Consider the following 24334-nt stretch of genomic DNA (forward strand, 5'->3'; position numbering starts at 1 on the left):
GGAAAATAAGTATTTGGTCAATAACAAAAGTTTTTCAATACTTTGTTATATACCCTTTGTTGGCAATGACACAGGTCAAATGTTTTCTGTAAGTCTTCACAAGGTTTTCACACACTGTTGCTGGTATTTTGTCCCATTCCTCCATGCAGATCTCCTCTAGAGCAGTGATGTTTTGGGGCTGTCGCCGGGCAACACAGACTTTCAACTCCCTCCAAAGATTTTCTATGGGGTTGAGATCTGGAGACTGGCTAGGCCACTCCAGGACCTTGAAATGCTTCTTACGAAGCCACTCCTTCGTTGCCCGGGCGGTGTGTTTGGGATCATTGTCATGCTGAAAGACCCAGCCACGTTTAATCTTCAATGCCCTTGCTGATGGAAGGAGGTTTTCACTCAAAATCTCACGATACATGGCCCCATTCATTCTTTCCTTTACACGGATCAGTCGTCCTGGTCCCTTTGCAGAAAAACAGCCCCAAAGCATGATGTTTCCACCCCCATGCTTCACAGTAGGTATGGTGTTCTTTGGATGCAACTCAGCATTCTTTGTCCTCCAAACACGACGAGTTGAGTTTTTACCAAAAAGTTCATGATGCCATCTATTTTGTGAAGTGCTAGAGGACATTTCTCCAAAAAGTACGATCTTTGTCCCCATGTGCAGTTGCAAACCGTAGTCAGGCTTTTTTATGGCGGATTTGGAGCAGTGGCTTCTTCCTTGTGAACGGCCTTTCAGGTTATGTCGATATAGGACTTGTTTTACTGTGGATATAGATACTTTTTTACCTGTTTCCTCCAGCATCTTCACAAGGTCCTTTGCTGTTGTTCTGGGATTGATTTGCACATTTCGCACCAAAGTACGTTTATCTCTAGGAGACAGAACGTGTCTCCTTCCTGAGCGGTATGACAGCTGCGTGGTCCCATGGTGTTTATACTTGCATACTATTGTTTGTAAATATGAACGTGGTACCTTCAGGCGTTTGGAAATTGCTCCCAAGGATGAACCAGACTTGTGGAGGTCTACATTTTTTTTTTCTGAGGTCTTGGCTGATTTATTTTGATTTTCCCATGATGTCAAGCAAAGAGGCACTGAGTTTGAAGGTAGGCCTTGAAATACATCCACAGGGACACCTCCAATTGACTCAAATGATGTCAATTAGCCAATCAGAAGCTTCTAAAGCCATGACATCATTATCTGGAATTTTCCAAGCTGTTTAAAGGCACAGACAACTTAGTGTATGTAAACTTCTGACCCACTGGAATTGTGATACAGTGAGTTATAAGTGAAATAATCTGTCTGAAAACAATTGTTGGAAAAATTACTTGTGTCATGCACAAAGTAGATGTCCTAACCAACTTGCCAAAACGATAGTTTGTTAACAAGAAATTTGTGGAGTGGTTGAAAAACGAGTTTTAATGACTCCAACCTAAGTGTTTGTAAACTTCTGACTTCAACTGTACCAAGTGTATTATATTATACTTATAAATATTATTTACATATACACTACCGGTGAAATGTTTTAGAACACCTACTCATTCAAGGGTTTTTCTTTATTTGTACTATTTTCTGCATTGTAGAATAATAGTGAAGACATCAAAACTATGAAATAACACATATGGAATCATGTAGTAACCAAAAAAGTCTTCAACAAATCAAAATTGAGATTCTTCAAATAGCCACCCTTTGCCTTGATGACAGCTTTGCACACTCTTTGAAAGTTTCTTCAAGTGCAGTTGCAAAAACCATCAAGCGCTATGATGAAACTGACTCTCATGAGGACCGCCACAGGAATGGAAGACCCAGAGTTACCTCTGCTGCAGAGGATAAGTTCATTAAAGTTACCAGCCTCAGAAATTCTAGCCCAAACAAATGCTTCACAGAGTTCAAGTCACAGACACATCTCAACATCAACTGTTCAGAGTCGACTGTGCAAATCAGGCCTTCATGGTCGAATTGCTGCAAACAAACCACTACTAAAGGACACCAATAATAAGAAGAAACTTGCTTGGGCCAAGAAACATGAGTAATGGACATTAGACCAGTGGAAATGGTGTTATGATGTGGGGGTGCTTTGCTGGTGACACTGTTTGTGATTTATTTAGAATTCAAGGCTCACTTAACCAGCATGGCTACCACAGCATTCTGCAGCAATACGCCATCTCATCTGGTTTGGGCTTAGTGGGACTATCATTTGTTTTTCAACAGGACAATGACCCAACACACTTCCAGGCTGTGTAAAGGCCATTTGACCAAGAAGGAGAGTGATGGAGTGCTGCATCAGATGACCTGGCCTCGACAATCCTCCGACCTCAACCCAATTGAGATGGTTTGGGATGGGTCGGACCACAGAGTGAAGGAAAAGCAGCCAACAAGTGCTCAGCATATGTTGGAACTCCTTCAAGACTGTTGGAAAATAACTCCAGGTGAAGCTGGTTGAGAGAATGCCAAGAGTGTGCAAAGCTGTCATCAAGGCAAAGGGTGTCTATTTGAAGAATCTCAAATATAAAATACTTTTTTGGTTACTACATGATTCCATATGTGTTATTTCATAGTTCTGATGTCTTCACTATTATTCTACAATGTATAAAATAGTATAAATAAAGAAAAACCCTTGAATGAGTAGGTGTTCTAAAACGTTTGACCTGTAGTGTAAATATAAAATCAATTATCCAAAATGTGACCAGAGGACAATATTCACAATGTATTTCAAAACCCATAAAAAGTAGGCTATTGGATTGACAAAGATTCTTCTGTATCAATGTAAAAATGCAAACAACTATTCAGAGACTGTTTCAAATTGTAGATAACCTCTCTCAATAAGATTTAGTACAGACCAGGCCTGAAACAAAATGTAAAAATTGTAGCCTATTTTGACAACAATTCAGTGAATTGGTTATGGTGGCGGGCAGGTTGGGCTTAAACACTAGATCTGGAGAAATAAAATGGACTCCTACAACTTTCCAAAACAACTCCAAAGCCACTGTCTCTTTAGTCGCAGGCTGTGGGACTTGGGGCAGACACACTCCATGGAAATGTAGGGTCCCCTCTCGGGTGTGCTCTCCCTCTTCCCCTCCCTCCTCCTCTGCTTCCTCTTCCTCTCCCTCTGCTTCCTCCACCTCTCCCTCTGCTTCCTCCTCCTTTCCCTGTTTCCTCCCCTCCCTCTGCAACCTCCTTTCCCTCTTCATCCTCCTCTCCATGTTCCTCTCTCTTCTCTTTACACTCCTCTTTACTCTCCTCTTCCTCTCTCTCCACTCCACTCTACTCTACTCACCTCTCCCTCCAATCTCCTCTTGCTCCACTCCTCCCTCCTCGTCCACCTCGCTCCACATCTCCATCCCTCCAATCATCTCTAACTCCTCATCCTCCCTGCCTTCTGCTGCTGAGCCGTGACTCTCCACATCACTTCCCTCGCTTTCACTGACCTAGAGGAACCGAGTAACAGAGGGAGGGAAAGGGGGAGAGAGGGAGGCATAAATAGGATACAGGAACATCATCTCTCTCTGTGTCTATCTCTCTCACACACTGTCTCTCACACTGTCTCTCTCTTCCTTCGTCTCTTTCTTTTTCTCAACCATACACACTAGTTGTGTTCAAATATCCATACTAACATACTGTATACTACATACTTAATGAGTATATACTATACAGTGGGGAGAACAAGTATTTGATACACTGCCGATTTTGCAGGTTTTCCTACTTACAAAGCATGTAGAGGTCTGTAATTTTTATCATAGGTACACTTCAACTGTGAGAGACGGAATCTAAAACAAAAATCCAGAAAATCACACTGTATGATTTTAAGTAATGAATTTGCATTTTATTGCATGACATAAGTATTTGATCACCTACCAACCAGTAAGAATTCTGGCTCTCACAGACCTGTTAGTTTTTCTTTAAGAAGCCCTCCTTTTCTCCACTCATTACCTGTATTAACTGCACCTGTTTGAACTCGTTACCTGTATAAAAGACACCTGTCCACACACTCAATCAAACAGACTCCAACCACTCCACAGTGGCCAAGACCAGAGAGCTGTGTAAGGACATCAGGGATAAAATTGTAGACCTGCACAAGGCTGGGATGGGCTACAGGACAATAGGCAAGCAGCTTGGTGAGAAGGCAACAACTGTTGGCGCAATTATTAGAAAATGGAAGAAGTTCAAGATGACGGTCAATCACACTCGGTCTGGGGCTCCATGCAAGATCTCACCTCGTGGGGCATCAATGATAATGTGGAAGGTGAGGGATCAGCCCAGAACTACACGGCAGGACCTGGTCAATGACCTGAAGAGAGCTGGGACCATAGTCTCAAAGAAAACAATTAGTAACACACTACGCCGTCATGGATTAAAATCCTGCAGCGCACGCAAGGTCCGCCTGCTCAAGCCAGCGCATGTCCAGGCCCATCTGAAGTTTGCCAATGACCATCTGGATGATCCAGAGGAGGAATGGGAAAAGGTCATGTGGTCTGATGAGACAAAAATATAGCTTTTTGGTCTAAACTCCACTCTCTGTGTTTGGAGGAAGAAGAAGGATGAGTACAACCCCAAGAACACCATCCCAACCGTGAAGCATGGAGGTGGAAACATCATTCTTTGGGGATGCTTTTCTGCAAAGGGGACAGGACGACTGCACCGTATTGAGGGGAGGATGGATGGGGCCATGTTCGCGAGATCTTGGCCAACAACCTCCTTCCCTCAGTAAGAGCATTGAAGATGGGTCGTGGCTGGGTCTTCCAGCATGACAACGACCCGAAACACACAGCCAGGGCAACTAAGGAGTGGCTCCGTAAGAAGCATCTCAAGGTCCTGGAGTGGCCTAGCCAGTCTCCAGACCTGAACCCAATAGAAAATATTTGGAGGGGAGCTGAAAGTCCGTATTGCCCAGCGACAGCCCCGAAACCTGAAGGATCTGGAGAAGGTCTGTATGGAGGAGTGGGCCAAAATCCCTGCTGCAGTGTGTGCAAACCTGGTCAAGACCTACAGGAAACGTATGATCTCTGTAATTGCAAATAAAGGTTTCTGTACCAAATATTAAGTTCTGCTTTTCTGATGTATCAAATACTTATGTCATGCAATAAAATGCAAATTAATTACTTAAAAATCATACAATGTGATTTTCTGGATTTTTGTTTTAGATTCCGTCTCTCACAGTTGAAGTGTACCTATGATAAAAATTACAGACCTCTACATGCGTTGTAAGTAGGAAAACCTGCAAAATCGGCAGTGTATCAAATACTTGTTCTCCCCACTGTATACTATTAGTTCATTTTAGTATATGGAAACGAACGGTATCCTTTCAGTTGAGTGTACTAGCACTTCGCCTGTCTACCGGAAGTTGATGCTGTTGCTATGCAACTTCTTGCTAGCTTGTTAGCATAGCTTGCTAGCATACGACTTCATTAACAATGTCCATTGAGAATGCACAACGACTATACCACTTAGCTAAACTAAGAATTACGTGAATAATCAAGTCAATAAACGTTGGGTAGTTAGTTTGATAGCAAATAGTTAATATTCTGGCAAGTCCGATGTATTAGTAACCAACTAACAGTAGTACGGTAGCTAGCTAACATACCGGAACAATCAAGCAACTGCTGTAATGATATCCTATGCGGTTCGTAAGGCTAGCGTAGCTAACAAATTGTCAGCCAACATAACTTATTTGAAAGTCATTACTTTATTACATTTCTCAACATTTCTTAAGATTTGTCGTAATTAGTTAAAGCAATTAATTTGATCCGCTCTCGTCGGACTTTGGCTGCATATTTTCCACCATTTTCTTCAAATCTGAAAATGTTTTGAAGCCACGTACATTTTCTGAACAATTGCATTATGGGCCCTAAAAGCACGGAAATAGTGTCCACTGTGTCACGATCGTCGGGAACAGAGGAGGACCAAGGCGCAGCGTGGAATGCGAACATATTTATTTATAGAAAGTATCACACGAACAAAACGAAAACGTGACGTCCCTGGTTACATACACAAACCAACACGGAACAAGAAACCACACCAAATGAATGCCTAACGGCTACTTAAGTATGGCTCCCAATCAGAGACAACGAGCTACAGCCGTCTCTGATTGGGAGCCACCCTGGCCAACATAGAAATACAACAACTAGAACAAACACAAATGAAAACTCACACCCTGGCTCAACATACTAGAGTCCCCAGAGCCAGGGCGTGACAGTACCCCCCCCTAAAGGCGCGGACTCCGACCGCGCCAACCAAATACCACAGGGAGGGACCGGGTGGGCACTCCGCCTTGGCGGCGGATCCGGCTCCGGGCATGATCCCCACTCCCTCTCTAACCCCCCAAAGTACCCCTGGTCCGGTCTGGCCCTGCTGACCGGAGCTGGACTGCAAACTGGTGGAGCGGATTGTTCTAGCTCCGGCGTGAAGCAGCTGACCCGTGCTGAACCAGGCACCGGTGGAACAGGCACGGGCTGTGCCGGACTGACGACGCACACCACTGGCTTGGTGTGGGGAGCAGGAACGGGCCGGACCGGGCTGACGAAGCGCACCACTGACTTGGTGCGTGGAGCAGGAACGGGCCGAGCCAGGCTGACGAAGCGCACCACTGACTTGGTGCGGGGAGCAGGAGCGGGCAGAGCTGGGCTGACGAAGCGCACCACTGACTTGGTGCGGGGAGCAGGAGCGGGCCGAGCTGGGCTGACGAAACGCACCATTGGCTTGGTGCGGGGAGCAGGAACAGGCCGGGCCGGGCTGGCGACGCGCACCATTGGCTTGGTGCGGGGAGCAGGAACAGGCCGGACCGGGCTGACGACGCGCACCATTGGCTTGGTGCGGGGAGCAGGGACGGGCCGAACCGGGCTGGCGATGCACACCACAGGCTCGGTGCGAGGGACAGGAACAGGCCGTACCGTACTGGGGACACACACCACTGGCCCTACGCGGGGATCAGGAACGGGCCGGACCGGACTGGTAACACACCCCAGTACCTCTCGCCGTGCCTCTACACTCTCCTCCCCTTTAGTGACCAGTGGCCCCCGTAACCTGGCGGCCTCCTCTACTAACCGCTCCATCGCGGCCCCCTGCTGCCCCGTCGTCCACGGCGTGAGCCCCCCCCCCTAAAAATGTTCTGGGCGTCTCTCCTACCCGTGGACCAGGTCTCCATGTCCCTCGCCAGACTTTCGCCCTTCTGCTTCCAAGTCCGGCCCTTCTCTTCCTCACCCGGCTTGACCCAGTCGAGGAGGCGAAGGAGATCTGCTAGAGATCTCCCTGGCGATGGCTCCTGGACACGCTGCTTGGTCCAGTCTTGGTGGTTTCTTCTGTCACGATCGTCGGGAACAGAGGAGGACCAAGGCGCAGCGTGGAATGCGAACATATTTATTTATAGAAAGTATCACACGAACAAAACGAAAACGTGACGTCCCTGGTTACATACACAAACCAACACGGAACAAGAAACCACACCAAATGAATGCCTAACGGCTACTTAAGTATGGCTCCCAATCAGAGACAACGAGCTACAGCCGTCTCTGATTGGGAGCCACCCTGGCCAACATAGAAATACAACAACTAGAACAAACACAAATGAAAACTCACACCCTGGCTCAACATACTAGAGTCCCCAGAGCCAGGGCGTGACACACTGCTTGTATACTTCGTATTTTCGTGAATGTATTACGACATCCGGGAACTTTTATAATACTAACTATATCCATACTATGACCAATAAGCATACTACATACTCAATTTACGTCACAAATAGTACGGTTAGTGTGGTTAGCATGAGTATTCGAACACAGCTAATCTCTTCCTAATAATCACCTCTTAGGGGTTTCCATAATAAATTGTGTGATACAGTTACACGCCTCCTCCCATTCCACACACACACTCACTCTCTTTTACACACACACACACACACACACACACACACACACACACACACACACACACAGTAAACAGTATCATCATGTATACAGCAATCAATCAATCAAAATAATTCATGAAGCCCATAGTGGCCAGATTGTTTCTCAGTTCAAGGTGTGCATATGTATATCAGACGGATGGATAATCAGACAGGATAGAGTACACAAAAATACATTTATGAATATGTTCATAGATGGGTCAGATTATAACGATAAAGGCTATATAGTGTACACACACTTCACGACCCATGGTCAGATTACTTTTCATAGATGGTAAGAAGTCTGTGTCATGTATGTGGCACAACAGTTTACAGATTCAACACATCAACTATTGTTTATTTATTTGGGATGTTGAAAGTAAAAGATTACAAAGATGACACTGTGAAATTTAACCAAACAGGTTTAGAACAATTCCTCATCTATTTCGATGGGCATTGTTAGCTGGTTGTCTTTGTAATGAGGGAGTGAGACAATCAAGTGAGGCAATGTTGCAACCTATTAGCTGGCTATGTAAACAAATATCTCTGCAACTCAATATCATATGAGTGCCACTTCACGGGCATCTACCCTAACTAAGCTAAGCTGTCAAATAATAGGGAAATGAGGCCTAGTATTCAGACTCCTTGACTTTTTCCACATTTTGTTACGTTACAGCCTTATTCTAAAATGGACTAAATACTTGTTTTTCTTCAATCTGCACACAATACCCCATAATGACAAAGCGAAAACAGGTTTTTAGAAAATATTGCAAATATATTACAAATAAAAAACAGAAATACCTTATTTACATAAGTATTCAGATCCTTTGCTATGAGACTCGAAATTGAGCTCAGGTGCATCCTGTTTCCATTGATCATCCTCTAGATGTTTCTACAACTTGATTGGAGTCCACCTGTGGTAAATTCAATTGATTAGACATGATTTGGAAAGGCACACACCTGTCTATATAAGGTCCCACAGTTGACAGTGCATGTCAGAGCAAAAACCAAGCCATGAGGTTGAAGGAGTTGTCCGTAGAGCTCCGAGACAGGATTGTGTCGAGGCACAGATCTGGGGAAGGGTACCAAAAAATGTCTGCTACATTGAAGGTCCCCAAGAACACAGTGGCCTCCATCATTCTTAAATGGAAGAAGTTTGGAACCACCAAGACTCTTCCTAGAGCTGGCTGCCTGGCCAAACTGAGCAATCGGGGGAGAAGGGCCTTGATCAGGGAGGTGACCAAGAACCCGTTGGTCACTCTGACAGAGCTCCAGAGTTCCTCTGTGGAGATGGGAGAACCTTCCAGAAAGACAACCATCTCTGCAGCACTCCACCAATCAGGTGCATCCTGCGGCACAGTAACAAGGCCAAAGCGTATGAGAAGGAATCAAAACAGGCCTGCTGTCTCTACTCTTTATCTTCTGCTTCTATGTGCCAGATTAGAACAGTTGGTAGAGCATGGCGCTTGCAATGCCAGAGTTGAGAGTTCGATTCCCACGGGGGTGTGACACTCTGGCTCCGGGACTTTTGTATTTGAGCCAGGGTGTATTTGTTTTGTTGGGTTTTGTTGTGGGGTTTTGTTGTATAGGGTGTATTCGTTTGGTTGTGTTTTGGGTGAGTTATTTGTAGTGTCGTGTGACTCCCAATCGGAGGTAACGAGTGTCAGCTGTCGGCTCGTTATCTCTGATTGGGAGCCATATTTAAACTGTTTGTGTTCTCATGTGGGTTGGGTTTTTGTTCCGTTTCGGTCAGTGTACCGTGGACTTCATTGAGTCGTCTTTTGTTTTGTAGTTCGACAACGTTTAATTAATAAAGTCATGTTTCTTGGACACGCTGCGCCTTGGTCATACTTAGACGACATAGACGAACGTGACAGAAAAACCCACCGTAAAAGGACCAAGCAGCGTGTCAAGCGGCAACAGGACCTACCTACACAGGATTTATGGACGCCTATCAAGGATTCATGGATATGGGAGGAGATACTGGATGGAAAGGGTCCTTGGGCACAACCGGGAGAATATCGCCGCCCTCGTGAAGAGCTGGAGGCAGCTAAAGCCGAGAGGAGGCGGTATGAGGAGGCAGCACGGAGTCAAGGCTGGAGGCCCGAGAGTACTACCCAAAAATTTCTTGGGGGGGGGCTTAAAGGGAGTGTGGCGAAGTCAGGTAGGAGACCTGCGCCTACTCCCTGGACTTACCGTGGAGAGCGAGAGTACGGGCAGACACCGTGTTACGCAGTAGAGCGCATGGTGTCTCCTGTACGCAGGCATAGCCCGGTTCGGTACATTCCAGCTCCACGTATCGGCCGGGCTAGATTGAGCGTTGAGCCGGATGTCATGAAGCCGGCCCAACGCATCTGGCCACCAGTGCGTCTCCTCGGGCCGGCTTACATGGCACCAGCCTTACGCATGGTGTCCCCGGTTCGCCCACATAGGCCGGTGCGGGTTATTCCACCTCCCCGCACTGGTCGGGCGACCGGGAGCATCAACCCGGGTAAGGTTGGGCAGGCTCAGTGCTCAAGGGGGCCAGTAAGCCTGCACGGTCCGGTATTTCCGGCGCCACCTCCCCGCTCCAGCCCAGTACCACCAGTGCCTACACCACGCACTAGGCTTCCTGTACGTCTGCAGAGCCCTGTGTCTCCTCCACGCACTAGCTGTATGGTGCGTGTCTCCAGCCTTTTCCCCACCAGTGCCTACACCACGCACCAAGCCTCCTGTGTGTTCCCCGAGTCCTGTGCGTCCTGTTGCTGCTCTCCGCACTAGGCCTTATGTGCATCCCCAGGGTCCAGCATGCCCTGTTCCTGCTCTCCGCACTAGGCCTTATGTGCGTCCCCCAGGGTCCAGCATGCCCTGTTGCTTCTCCCCGCACTAGCCCTGAGATGCGTGTCCTCAGCCCGGTACCTCCAGTTCCGGCACCACGCACCAGGCCTACGGTGCGCCTCAGACGGCCAGAGTCTCCCGTCTGCCCAACGGGGCCTGAACTGCCCGTCTGCCCTAAGGCGCTTGAACTGGCCATCTGTACTGAGCCTGCAAAGCCGCCCGTCTGCCATGAGCCTTCAAAGCCGTCCGCCAGACCGGAGCCGCTAGAGCCTTCCGCCAGACAGGATCAGCCAGAGCCTTCCGCCAGACAGGATCAGCCAGAGCCTTCCGCCAGCCATGAGCAGCCAGATCCGTCAGCCAGCCATGAGCAGCCAGATCCGTCAGCCAGCCATGAGCAGCCAGATCCGTCAGCCAGCCATGAGCAGCCAGATCCGTCGGCCAGCCATGAGCAGCCAGATCCGTCAGCCAGCCATGAGCAGCCAGATCCGTCAGCCAGCCATGAGCAGCCAGATCCGTCAGCCAGCCATGAGCAGCCAGATCCGTCAGCCAGCCATGAGCAGCCAGATCCGTCAGCCAGCCATGAGCAGCCAGATCTTTCAGCCAGCCATGAGCCGTCCAGCCAGGATCCGCCAGAGCCGTCCAGCCAGGATCCGCCAGAGCCAGCCAGCCAGGATCCGCCATTGAGTCCGGTGCTGTCCCTTAGCCCGATGCTGTCCCTTAGCCCGGTGCTGCCCCTTATCCTGGTGCTGCCTCTTAGCCCGGTGCTGCCCCTAAATCCAGGTGGGGTAAGTTGGAGGGTGGTCATGTGGAGGAGGCTAGGGAAGCGGGTGGTGACTAAGGTGGGGTGGGGACCACGACCAGGGCCAGAACCGCCACCGTGGACAGACGCCCACCCAGACCCTCCCCTAGACTGTATGCTGGTGCGCCCGGAGGTCGCACCTTTAGGGGTACTGTGACACTCTGGCTCGGGACTTTTGTATTTGAGCCAGGGTGTATTTGTTTTGTTGGGTTTTGTTGTGGGGTTTTGTTGTATAGGGTGTATTCGTTTGGTTGTGTTTTTGGGTGAGTTATTTGTAGTGTCAGTGTGACTCCCAATCGGAGGTAACGAGTGTCAGCTGTCGGCTCGTTATCTCTGATTGGGAGCCATATTTAAACTGTTTGTGTTCTCATGTGGGTTGGGTTTTTGTTCCGTTTCGGTCAGTGTACCGTGGACTTCATTGAGTCGTCTTTTGTTTTGTAGTTCGACAACGTTTAATTAATAAAGTCATGTTTCTTGGACACGCTGCGCCTTGGTCATACTTAGACGACATAGACGAACGTGACAGGGGGACCAGTACGCAAATGTATGCACTCACTATCGTAAGTCGCTCTGGATAAGAGCGTCTGCTAAATGACTAAAATGCAAATGCAAAATGTAGGTAGGGCAGCGTGTGAAAGAGAGGGTCTGAAGAGAGGAGAGAGATTGCCAGGCCTGAAATCAAAGACCTGCCTTTGGAGTGGTCTCTCTGACGTCAATGCTGTACCTTCTGAGATTGTCCCTCTATAATTGTTTTCTTTGCAACTTTCATTGCGTAACACTGCTTTTGGCAGCTGCTGTACGTGGGTGTTACATGGGTTCAGGGCGGTGGAGGGAGCATCCACAGGGGGTGCGGGTGGGGGGGGGCACACTGACCTCAATCTAACTGACCATTTCATTTTGGAGGCTAGTGCGTGTGCGTAAGGTGCAAACTGTAACATGTGGGATACTCTACATGACATCTCCTCTGTGAAATCCATGACAAACTCCTATCCTTGGGAAACTCGACACAAACAAACAACTCGGCACAAACACAATGGAAGTTACGGAGGCTCAAACTGTTCCCAATCATTGACGTGACCGGCGGGAGCGGGGAAGCAGTCATACCGGGTCTAAAACCGTAGGCTCTGAGGGGAATGTAAGACAAATTTTGTGTGTGTGCATGTGTGTACCAATTGGTGTTTATGAGAGTGTGTGTTTGTGTCTATGTGGGTCCATGTTTCTGGTTTTTAGTCCCCCCTCTTCCTCCTGTCCTGGTATATCCGACTATCAAATCCTCCTCCCAGAGTTGTCTCATTAGGAAGGTCACCTCCTCCAGTCAAGGCACTGTCCCTCCCAGGCTCTCTCTCCATACCTTGGGAAAGCAGGACTGAACTCTCTCTGGTAAAAACAATACAAATAAACTCTTAGCCTAAGCATCGGCGCCTGCTACGATCAAGCTCTTTGTGTCAATGGGATTGCGGTAAACAAACAAGCTACTCTGGGCCCTATGGAGCATAGTCTCCAGAGCACGCAAGAAAGCATGTTGATTTTAATTGTAATTAGAGGAAGGGAATTGATGTAGGAAGCGAGACGTTGTTCCTTTTGTTTCGTGTGAGCCTGGGTGGTGTGTGTGTGTGTCTTTGGTGCCGGCCCAGGGCATTTAATACGGCTTTGACGGCTCTTTGAAAATACAAAATGGCTCAAAATACCACATGATGTGTCAGGATGCCATGTTGTTGCGGCAGCCTTGTTGAATGGCTCTTTGGACTGCGGCTGTGATCGGGGGAACAAAGCATTTTCCCTTTAGCTTCGTGACCCTTTGAGAAAAGAGGGAAAGGTTAGCCTGAAGGGGTGAAGGCAGTCCCTCCCTAAACTCCCATATAGCACATGGATGTATGTATCATGTGTCTCAGAGTTGGAGTGTGGATTTAGGATCCGTTTTAGTTTTTTAGATCACAATGAATATGATTTCATGGACGGGGGGAACTGATCCTACCCTGAGATGCTTTTTGTGGCAAGACTCATTGAGAACCATCTTGAGAGCCTAGTTATTGAGAGCCTAGTTATTGAGAGCCTAGTTATTGAGAGCCTAGTTATTGAGAGTCTAGTTGAGACCACCTTGCACTGTAGTCTTACGTCTGAGTCCTCATCATCATCATAATGTGAACCTCTTAGCGAGAATGCCTAGCCTGAGACAACATTAAAATATGAGAGAATCCAAGAGGTCTCCTACCCTGTGTTTATAAGACCAGCACTTGTCAAACGACATCTGCCTAATTACCGTTTTGAGTTCTCCTCCAGTGAGGAAAGGCTCTGTTTCATAAAGCAAATCTTATCATTAAAACAAACTCCGTGATAGTAATGTGGCTATGGTCTGCTTTCCAGAGAGCTCAACATGACAGCTCTATCATTTCCGCATTCCCCTCTCCTTACGGAGATCAGCGATATGAGGTGGCTTTAGGAGGAGTAATAAGGCTTACACATTATTGTTGGTTTTAAGGAATTGGGTGGGTTCAGTATTTTCCTACTGATGGAGAGTGGATTTCAGCCAATCTTTTTTTCATTGCACACAGAAGATATTAGACATGTTTGTGTTCCTGAAATGTCTCTTTTATGCCAAGTTCCCGTGACGCACAAGTATCGAATTGGTCCTCAATATTGACATTGTCATTGGACTGTTAAACCAATTGATCTGGTTTCTGGTGGCCTGCTTTCTAAGCAGTGCCAATGACAATCTCGATCTGGAGGACTTTTGTCTAGTCACAAGAGTGGATTAAATTGTCTAAATAGCTTGTTGACATCAGATGGCATGGGATCTGTGCATCTACACATGGGGCTCAAGCAGAAACCCAGCCAACCCTGCTCTGGGTACGTATAGACGAGGGAGAGCAAACACACAAGCCTAAACCAGAGATTCCCACACTGGCAATCACTCTTCTGCAACTTCACAGAGTGAGAATACGTGTGATTCAGAATCAACATAGGGCACTGACTCATTGCTTATTAAATAGTAAATGGCATATGATTAAATATATGTATGTTTTGAAGGAAGTCAGGGAGTAAACAAAAATGTTGGTGCACATAGGAACCAAACTCAATCACAAAATTCATAGTGTGAAATTAGCTTGTCTAAAGCAACGTTTTGGACCCACTGGGGTTGAAAAGTGGTTACATAAGGACCACTCAAGGAGCATGTAAACAGTGTTCGGGTGTACTCAAGTTCATATGATGACAGCTTATGTAATGTTTTTGACATTGTCATGTCCATGTCAAAGTGACACTGTAATAAAGTGTTGTTACCCTGTTGTTGTCGAATCGGCTAGATGTGCGTACATGTGCCGTTAATCATGTCAACAGTCTTTCACTGCCATGCCATCCCCTTTTCATCCCAAGCAGTGAAAAAACAGGAAAGCACACATACACATAGGCCTTTATACACAAGGAATATCATCATAATGATAATGCAGCAATCAACTCGGCATCAGATGGGAAAGTAATCCTCAGCAAACTCCTCCTAAAACCTGAGTGAGTGAGATTACTGATAATCCCCCTTCCTGGTTTACATGAAATCAGCGCCAGAGCCTGAAAGCAATAGAGCAAAGTAAACCCAGACTTGCTTCTCAGTGCTGCCATCCGACACACAGATAATTTATGGATCTTATTTGTTTTATTTTCTCTGTTTCCACTGGCAAATAACCTGCATATCTAAGCTACGCGTTATGGCACATCCATTTAAACCCCCCTGGGTTTACAATGTAAGTGAATGGCACGAAACAGTCAGAATGTTTGGAAACAGTTTGAGCCTCCGTAACTTCCGTTGTGTTTGTGCCGAGTTGTTTGTTTGCGTTGAGTTTCCCGAGGATAGGAGTTTGTCATGGATTTCACCGAGGAGATATGTCACGTACAGTATCCCACATGTTACAGTTTGCACCTTACGCACACGCACTAGCCTCCAAAATGAAATGGTCAGTTAGATTGAGGTCAGTGTGCACCCCCCCCCCACCCCACCCCATGTGGGAGCTCCCTCAACCGCCCTGAACCCATATAACACCCATGCACAGAGCAGCTGCCAAAAGCAGTGTTACGCAACGAAAGTTGCAAAGAAAAACAAAAACATGAGGGACCATCTCGGAAGATAAAGTATTGACGTCAGAGAGACCGCCACGTATAAGAAATTCTTGGCTAATTACTCAATGTGCTGGGTTATTGTAAAATGCTCCGGCTTGCGTGGAATGCTCCAAAGGCGGGTCTTTGTTTTCAGGCCTGGCAGTCTCTCTCCTCTCTAAACCCTCTCTTTCACATGCTGCCCTACCTACATTTTCCATTTGCATTTTAGTCATTTAGCAGACGCTTTTATCCAGAGCGACTTACAGTAGTGAGTGTATACATTTGCGTACTGGTCCCCCGTGGGAATCGAACTCTCAACTCTGGCATTGCAAGCGCCATGCTCTACCAACTGTTCTAATCTGGCACATAGAAGCAGAAAATAAAGAGTAGAGACAGCAGGCCTGTTTTGATTCCTTCTCATACGCTTTGGCCTTGTTACTATGCCTGGAATCCCACGATTGCCTTTTATTTGTCTTCTCCTGAATCCTGAGCTGACCTATGGCCTTAAAGGGGCAGTCTGCAGTTGCAAAATCAATGTACCCATTGATTCTTGAAGAGTATGAGCTTAGTTCAATTGTCGTACCCCATCAGACCCCAAAATATGAGCTCGTTTTACTCCAATGTTTGTAAACAAAGTAAATATAAACAAACATAATTATAGCCTCAAAACTAGCCTAATTTCTATATCATAGTCCTTGCATCCATAGCTCTGTCTATGAATTTGAGAGTGGTTACATTTCTCCAGCCCCATCCCTCAGCTTTTTACCAAAAGAGGGGCGGGGAGTCGCTTCGTTTTGTTTCAACTGCGGATTGCGCTTTAAATTCAGAAGTGGATTACGCATGAAAAGTGGATTGCATCACAATCTGTGAAATCTAGCAACTGGGCCACCTCATCATTTTTGGATGCATGTTCATTTTTGGAGGCATGCTCTCCAAAACTGATAAGGTGGCCACACTGTTTACATTTTTACGTTTGTGTCGTATCCTCTTTCCAAGTTTATTGAGTCCAAATTGTAAGAGTACAAATAGCAAGGGGATTGGACGTGTAATGAGAGGTTTTTGTTTGACTCCTGCTTCTGGAGTAAAATCAATGGCTACGTTCCGATTCCCTACCCTTCTCCCAAAGTGTGGACTGGTATCCCCCCTCATGGATTTAAAAGAAATGGACTGGTCTAAGAAATATGGTGGAAACTCCCTCCAGCCATACTTGCACCAGTCCCTTCATTTTAAATGCATGAGGGGGAGTGAACAAGTGCACACTTATAATATAAATAATAACTTCTGGAGAAGGGTAAATAATCAGAACAGTCCAAATCTTTTATACTGGTATGTTCACTGCCGTTAGCAATACATAATGTAGTCCAATCTGAATGCAACTTTTGCAAGCATGGTACACCAATGCAGGAAAATTGTGCTCTAAATGGAGACTGAGTGGAACACAGGGATTTGCCGAGGCCTCTATCGGCGCTAGGAATGGCTTTAAACTTCTCCCGTGGATGCATTTCATTAGCGAGCCAGTCCTGATAGTTCCCCAGTGGCGAAAGAGGGAGGGGGAGAGATTGAGGGAGAGAGAGCAGGAGGGAAGAGAGGGAGAGACACTGGGTTTTCAGCAATCATCCTCTTGTCTGTTGTGCAGAGACTCCATAGAACACTCTAGTGAAGCTAAGGCTGCATTGTTTTACTGAACACTGTTTGTTTTTTCATGTCCTGTCTCTTTACTGATAATATAGGAATTGCATGTGCATCTCATCCATACTCAACAGAACCCACCATATCTTCAGTGCTTGTATGGTAGCAATATGGCATGAATGATGGAGGGGTAAAAGGGGAAGAACAGCCAGTAAGCCCTTTGGTGTCAGGGAGTGCCGGGCTAAGGCGTGTTGTTTAACCCGGGAGGCAGTTGTTTGTGCTCTGCCGCCTGGCTGGGCACCACGGCACGGCACAGCATGAGGACCTATTCTTGGTAGATCTGGGGGCATGAGTCTCTCTCTCCTTCTCCGAGCACCTGGGGCTGTGGGTTGCTGGGTTACAGAGTTCCTCCCCAACCCATCCTCCCCCCACTTGGTCTGCTCCATCAGACATGGGGGCCGGAGAGAAAGCCACAGTCTAAGACTGTTTGAGCTGGTAGTAGCATTGTTCCAACATGGCATGGTACAACATTCCACATTAGTATTTGAAAAAGGGGAAACCGCTGCTGAACTTGAAGGCATAACCAGGGTTGCACCCACACAGCCAGCTGTTTGTTTTACCAGCTCTCTCTCTTCTCCCCCCTCCCCCTAACCAAGACTTTCAGGCAGCCAGCAATTACATTGCTGCAGGTTGTTTGCTCATGGGTTTGATCATTGCAGTAACAGCCTAAACCAGGACCATTATCTAAGAGCTCAGAATTTGTGTAACTGACTAGGTATCCCCTTTCACATTTGAGCATTTAATTTGTTAGTGTGTGCTGTATGTGGGTATTGGTGATTTAGTAACTGCAGGTGGATGTGAGTATTTGGAATGTGTGTGCTTGAATAGCACAGGCCCACTGTTAATTGTCTGGATGACTCGGGCTAAGTAGGGTATGTTTTTTAATCAGAACTCTGCTTGGATACCAGATGGTGGATTCTTTCCTGAGAAATGCCTGTAGATTAGATAGTCCGACACACACACACTGAACTGAACAGAACCTTTACACCCTTACAATTGAGTGCATTTCTGTTTTGATCATTCATGCCTTGTCATCTAAGATGAGTCACATTCATAAGAATGTGAATGTGTAGTATTCAGCATTTGTGTGTGAGAGCGTGTGTCATCTAACACAGGCTGAGAGGGTGATTGGTGTGTGTGTCAACCAGCTAAACGGCATATTCACCCAGGGAAAAGACTTGCCTACAGACATGACTCACCATATTGTGTGTGTGTGTGTATGTTGTGTGTGTGTAGTCTGTACATTTAGCATGTGTTGATATGCGGCATTGAGGATTTGCAGCATGTTAGAGAGACCATGTTCACCCTTAGACCGTGCATAAAGTTGCGTGTACAATAAATTACTTTCAGAACAAGGCATGTACCCTCTAGGACTGTGGCGGTCATGGATGACGGTAATTGGCCAGTCAAATGTCTCCGTAATAACTGTTTGAATAGTAAACAAAAAAAAATATTTGCTTTTTTTTTGGGGGGGGTTCTTTTTTAAACATTTTTCTCCTCCGCTCGTGACTTCATGTGCTGCCATAGAAATATGAATTAGAACGGGCGTCCACATTCAGGTCTATGATGGCATAATGGGTGGACAAGCGGCCATTGAGAGGAGCAAAACTGGAAGTAAAAGCAGGTGTACCCATCAATATGTGCTGTGATTTGTTGATTCAACTCAACTGACATTACAAAAAATTAATTCCATTGCATAAGCCACATCAGTTAACATAATTTGAATGAACATTCTACATTCCCATGTCAATTATTGCATCACAATATGAGGCAGCCATTGCATGTCTAGGTTGACGATAGAGTAAGACACCCTTTAGACCCCATTATACAACGGGTGGGTCTAATCCTGAAAGCTGATTGGTTAAAACCTCATTTCAGCCTGGGTCTATTCCACAAGTTACCACCGGCTAAATCTATGACGTTAAAATGCCTATTTACTTTGATCCATCTGACTGTGCAATCCACTGTCTCATCAGCCCAGCCAGGCAATTTATAAACTTGATCTCCACTATGAAAAGCATCTAGACATTATCTTGCCATCACGGTTGACAACTCCGTTGTGTCCTCCTCCCAGAGTGCGAAGAGCCTTGGCGTGACCCTGGACAACACCCTGTCGTTCTCCGCTAACATCAAGGCGGTGACCCGATCCTGTAGGTTCATGCTCTACAACATTCGGAGAGTACAACCCTGCCTTACACAGGAAGCGGCACAGGTCCTAATCCAGGCACTTGTCATCTCCCGTCTGGATTACTGCAACTCGCTGTTGGCTGGGCTCCCTGCCTGTGCCATTAAACCCCTACAACTCATCCAGAATGCTGCAGCCCATCTGGTGTTCAACCTTCCCAAGTTCTCTCACGTCACCCCGCTCCTCCGCACACTCCACTGGCTCCCAGTTGAAGCTCGCATCTGCTACAAGACCATGGTGCTTGCCTACGGAGCTGTGAGGGGAACGGCACCTCCGTACCTTCAGGCTCTGATCAGTCCCTACACCCAAACGAGGGCACTGCGTTCATCCACCTCTGGCCTGCTGGCTCCCCTACCTCTGCGGAAGCATAGTTCCCGCTCAGCCCAGTCAAAACTGTTCGCTGCTCTGGTACCCCAATGGTGGAACAAGCTCCCTCACGACGCCAGGACAGCGGAGTCACTCACCACCTTCCGGAGACATTTGAAACCCCACCTCTTTAAGGAATACTTGGGATAGGATAAAGTAAGCCTACCAGACAAGCTAAATTACCTCTATGCTCACTTCGAGGCAAGCAACATTGAAGCATGCATGAGAGCATCAGCTGTTCTGGACGACTGTGTGATCAAGCTCTCCGTAGCCGATGTGAGTAAGAACTTTAAACAGGTCAACATTCACAAGGCCGCAGGGCCAGACGGATTACCAGGACGTGTACTCTGAGCATGCGCTGACCAATTTGCAAGTGTCTTCACTGACATTTTCAAACTGTCCCTGACTGAGTCTGTAATACCAACATGTTTCAAGCAGACCACCGTACTCCATGTGCCCAAGAACACTGAGGTAACCTGCCTAAACGACTACAGACCCATAGCACTCACGTCTGTAGCCATGAAGTGCTTTGAAAGGTTTGCCGACGACAACAGTGGTAGGCCTGATCACCGACAGCAATGAGACAGCCTATAGGGAGGAGGTCAGAGACCTGGCCGTGTGATGGCAGGATAACAACCTCTCCCTCAATGTGTTGAAGACAAAGGAGATGATTGTGGAGTACAGGAAAAGGAGGGCCGAGCACGTCCCCATTCTTATCGATGGGGCTGTAGTGGAGCAGGTTGAGAGCTTCAAGTTCCTTGGTGTCCACATCACCAACAAACTATCATGGTCCAAACACACTAAGACAATCATAAAGAGGGTACGACAAAGCCTATTCCCCCTCAGGAGACTGAAAAGATTTGGAATGGGTCCTCAAATCCTCAAAAAAGTTCTACAGCTGCACCATCGAGAGCATCCTGACTGGTTGCATCACTGCCTGGTATGGCAACTGCTCGGCCTCCGACCGCAAGGCACTACAGAGGGTAGTGCGTACGGCCCAGTACATCACTGGGGCCAAGCTTCCTGCCATCCAGGACCTCTATACCAGGCGGTGTCAGAGGAAGACCCTACAAATTGCCACCCTAGTCATAGACTGTTCTCTCTGCTACCGCACGGCAAGCGGTGCCGGAGCACCAAGTCTAGGTCCAAAAGGCTTCTTAACAGCTTCTACCCCCAAGCCATAAGACTCCTGAACAGCTAATCAAATGGCTACCCAGACTATTTGCATTGACAACGTAACATTTTCCCCAGGTGGCACTGGTGCCACTAACTTTTTCAGTTGGTGGTTCCAGACCATGATTTCCACGGCGTCACGCAATAGAAAGAATAAGTAATCACCTCATAAAGTAATTCACAGTGCTTTAGATAGTGTAATCAACTACTGAGATGGTAGGCTGTTCAATAAATACGTTTTTCATCAAACATGTCCAAGCAGGAATGCATGATTATGTGCAACATAATCCGGTAATTGTCATGAATTGTGGGTTGACAATAGGGTATTGTTGTAATATTTTTCTGTTTAAAATAGGAATCCAGAATGTTCTGAATTTTGTTGTTCAATAGAGGTGAATTTGCCTATATCTTTATGTGCACATACAGTATATCATAGGGTAATTTATTTGGGGCTAATTCACCACATGAGGAAGTGAAAACTCAAAACACATTAGCTAGATCACTAACACTAAATATAAAACCCACTGCAATAGAAGTATACCCACTGAAAGCTGAGAACATCCTCTCTTCAACAGTTTCAACAGTAGTTGCTTCCAAAGTTGTGTATTTTCCGCAATTGGATTTTGAAATGTTAAACAATCAGAAGCCTTTTTTTTCTCTCTCCTGAAGCACACATCGGGGGAGAGGGAGAAAGAGTGGCTAGCTCATCACAGCAGCAGGCCCCAGCGAAAAAGGCCCAGGGCCTGGGCGGACACTTTCATTCAAGGAATAATGAGGATAATGCACTTTACTGTTGACCAAATCATGGTTTTAGCCACCAAAACAATAGAACATTTTGAAACTTTTGAGTGAGGTGACCATGTAATGAATGTTCATCTCGCGACCTATTTAAAAATGTAATTCTCACAGGCAAGTCAAAGGGTTGCAAAATGTGACTAAATGATTGCAGTCTGGAGCCCTGCAAGGAGCAACAACGTTTATTGTCTGCAAAAGGAGGTAAATTTAGCTTCACAGTGCAAAGTGCTTTGTAACCACTGTGGTTGTCTGTTTCTTTTCATTCACTCATCTGTGGCCGCCTCTTTGTCTGAAGTAGGGATGGGCACGGTTAATCCGGATATCCGAACGGACATTAGTATTCAATTACTTGAGTGAGTGTTCATTTTTGAAGAAAGCTTTTTGTATTTTAACAACGAAAAACCTTTGTCGAAATTAAATTATCATTGTGACATTTTTACCTAGAAGGATGACATTTGAAATTCTTAATTTAATAAAACAACAAACTTTTGATTGTAGTTTTTATAACGGTGCATTGAGCTACTGCTTCACATTTAGCCCTTCAGGCTGTCCTAAATAGCAATGGAGGTTCCACAAAACCTGACCAGATCAATGCAAAATACTTTTTGTAACAGAACCAGTTCTATCATGCCAAAAACCAGACTTCTCTTTTCGCCAACCTACCAGAGAAAAGCAGATGTCTGCTGTTTACCTCTGCCATGTGCATATGCGTAATTCTGATTGGTCGAGAAAGTCAAGAACATGAACAAATTATTTTATTTTTCTACTATCTGGACATCTGAAAATATGTCATGATGATACTATTTGAATAGTAAAACATTGTTGAATGCTCATCCCTACTCTGAAGAAACATAATCCACCCTCTGAAAAGAACACAGAGTAAGCAATCAACATAGAAAAAAAATGGAAACAGAGAGAGAGAGACATGGTAACTCCGTGTAGTTCTCTCTTTCTAACAGTCTCAAGTCTGTAGACAGGAGAACTAAGCCTGGAGGCAAGGTTTATTGTCCTTGTCCAAGATTTACTGTTGAAAATAGATTATACTCTCCTCATCTCTCTCACTCTCTTCCCCTGCCTATCTCCTCTCTGCCTCTCCTCTTCCATCTCCTTCTTCCCCTTCCCCTCACCCCTCTCCACCTCTACCTCCACTCCGCATCCTCTCTCTTTCCCCTTGCTCTCTCCCCCACTCTGTTTGAGCCATGAGCCGTTAGCCCATGCTAATGCTAACCCCTCCAGAGAGGATGATGGATGCCTGCTAGAGGGACCTTCTCCTCAGCCCCCCGACCAAAAGAATGCCCTTCCCTCCTAATAGCCCATTAGGTCATCCAGTGTCCTCGACTCCTCAGCAGATCCTCTCCAGGGTGCTTTAAAGACGCCCCACCATCCCACTACGCTTTTTGATGGGGCCTTTCTTGTGTTTCGGAGGGATCCCCTTGCTCCTTTGGGCCGACTCGCCTGCTGTCACTACTCCATATGGAGTATCTACTTACTGTATGTTCTAAAGGCAGGGTATGTTATTGGTGTTCGGATGGTGTGGAGGGATACGCGCACTCACTCACTCACTCACTCACTCACTCACTCACTCACACACACCAGAGACGCCACACCCATCTCTAGTTGTTCTCATACTAGCCTACAGTTCCCTCCCATCTTAGAGTAGAGCAATGATGGAAACCTTGAGACTTAGTGAGGCTGGGTGTGGCGTCTCATCTGGACTAGGAATGCCTCTGGGGGCCGCTAAGTAGTTTGTAAACATGGCTGAAACATAAACAAGGGGTTTTAGTGGAGGGTTGTGTAGAGGGGTCTGACAAAGCAAACACAACCCCTGTGGGTTTACAGAATTGTGTGTCTGTGCATCTGTGGAGAGGCCAAAATGAGAGGCCTGGTCCCAAAACAACTCCTAGCCCCTTTCCTTTTGCTGTTTGCAGATGAGATCTGAGTGACGTTTAAGCAATATGCATCTCCCCTAAACCCGTTGGGAGGCTGGGTGGAGCTATCACCAAATTGGTTACACATATCCAGTTCTTTCAGATCTGGTAATCTACCTGAGTTGTGTAGATTGGTCAGGCAGCCATCATGGTTGGGTTGTCCATTCTGGTTTGCACTGCGGGAGAAAGGTTGGTCACCATGTGTTGGTTGTACAGTAGACTGGTTGAGGCTGGGAGGGAGGAAGGTAGGGGAGAGAGGGAGGTGGAGAGGAGAGGGGCACCTTGGCTTCCTGATCTGTGGTCTAGCAGGTGTAAGTGTGGGCTACTGAAGTGTTCAGGTGAAGGGTGTACCACACATGTGTTTGTCTCTGTCTGAATGTGTGTTGGAGTGGGGAGCTCCATTTGAACTACACCGGCTGTGTGCCCAGTGGGGTGGTCTCGCCTGGAAGGAAAAGCACATCTTGTGTGTTGCGGTCGGGACAGGTACTCAGTACAACACTTACGGACTGGTCAGCTTGAATGGAGAAGTTATTTTTATTGGTACCGTATTGAAGTGCTGAGAAGAGATCAGTGTTGACATCTACAGTGTATTACATCTAAAAGCAAGAACTGACCCCCGGTAAGTTGGCCA

At 46.6% G+C, this 24334-nt stretch overlaps 1 protein-coding gene across 1 annotated transcript in view; it reads left to right on the forward strand.

Moving 5' to 3' along the window:
- The first annotated feature begins 12404 nt into the window (after window positions 1-12404).
- The window catches only part of LOC121536646 (histone deacetylase 4-like), a 176490-nt gene continuing 164560 nt past the window's right edge, over window positions 12405-24334 (forward strand). The window contains exon 1 of the mRNA XM_041844057.2: window positions 12405-12616. The gene's annotated coding sequence lies outside the window, so the exon portion shown is untranslated. The remainder of the gene's footprint in view (window positions 12617-24334) is intronic.

This window comes from Coregonus clupeaformis, chromosome 23, assembly GCF_020615455.1.
Source record: "Coregonus clupeaformis isolate EN_2021a chromosome 23, ASM2061545v1, whole genome shotgun sequence".
NCBI classification, from domain to species: Eukaryota; Metazoa; Chordata; class Actinopteri; order Salmoniformes; family Salmonidae; genus Coregonus; species Coregonus clupeaformis.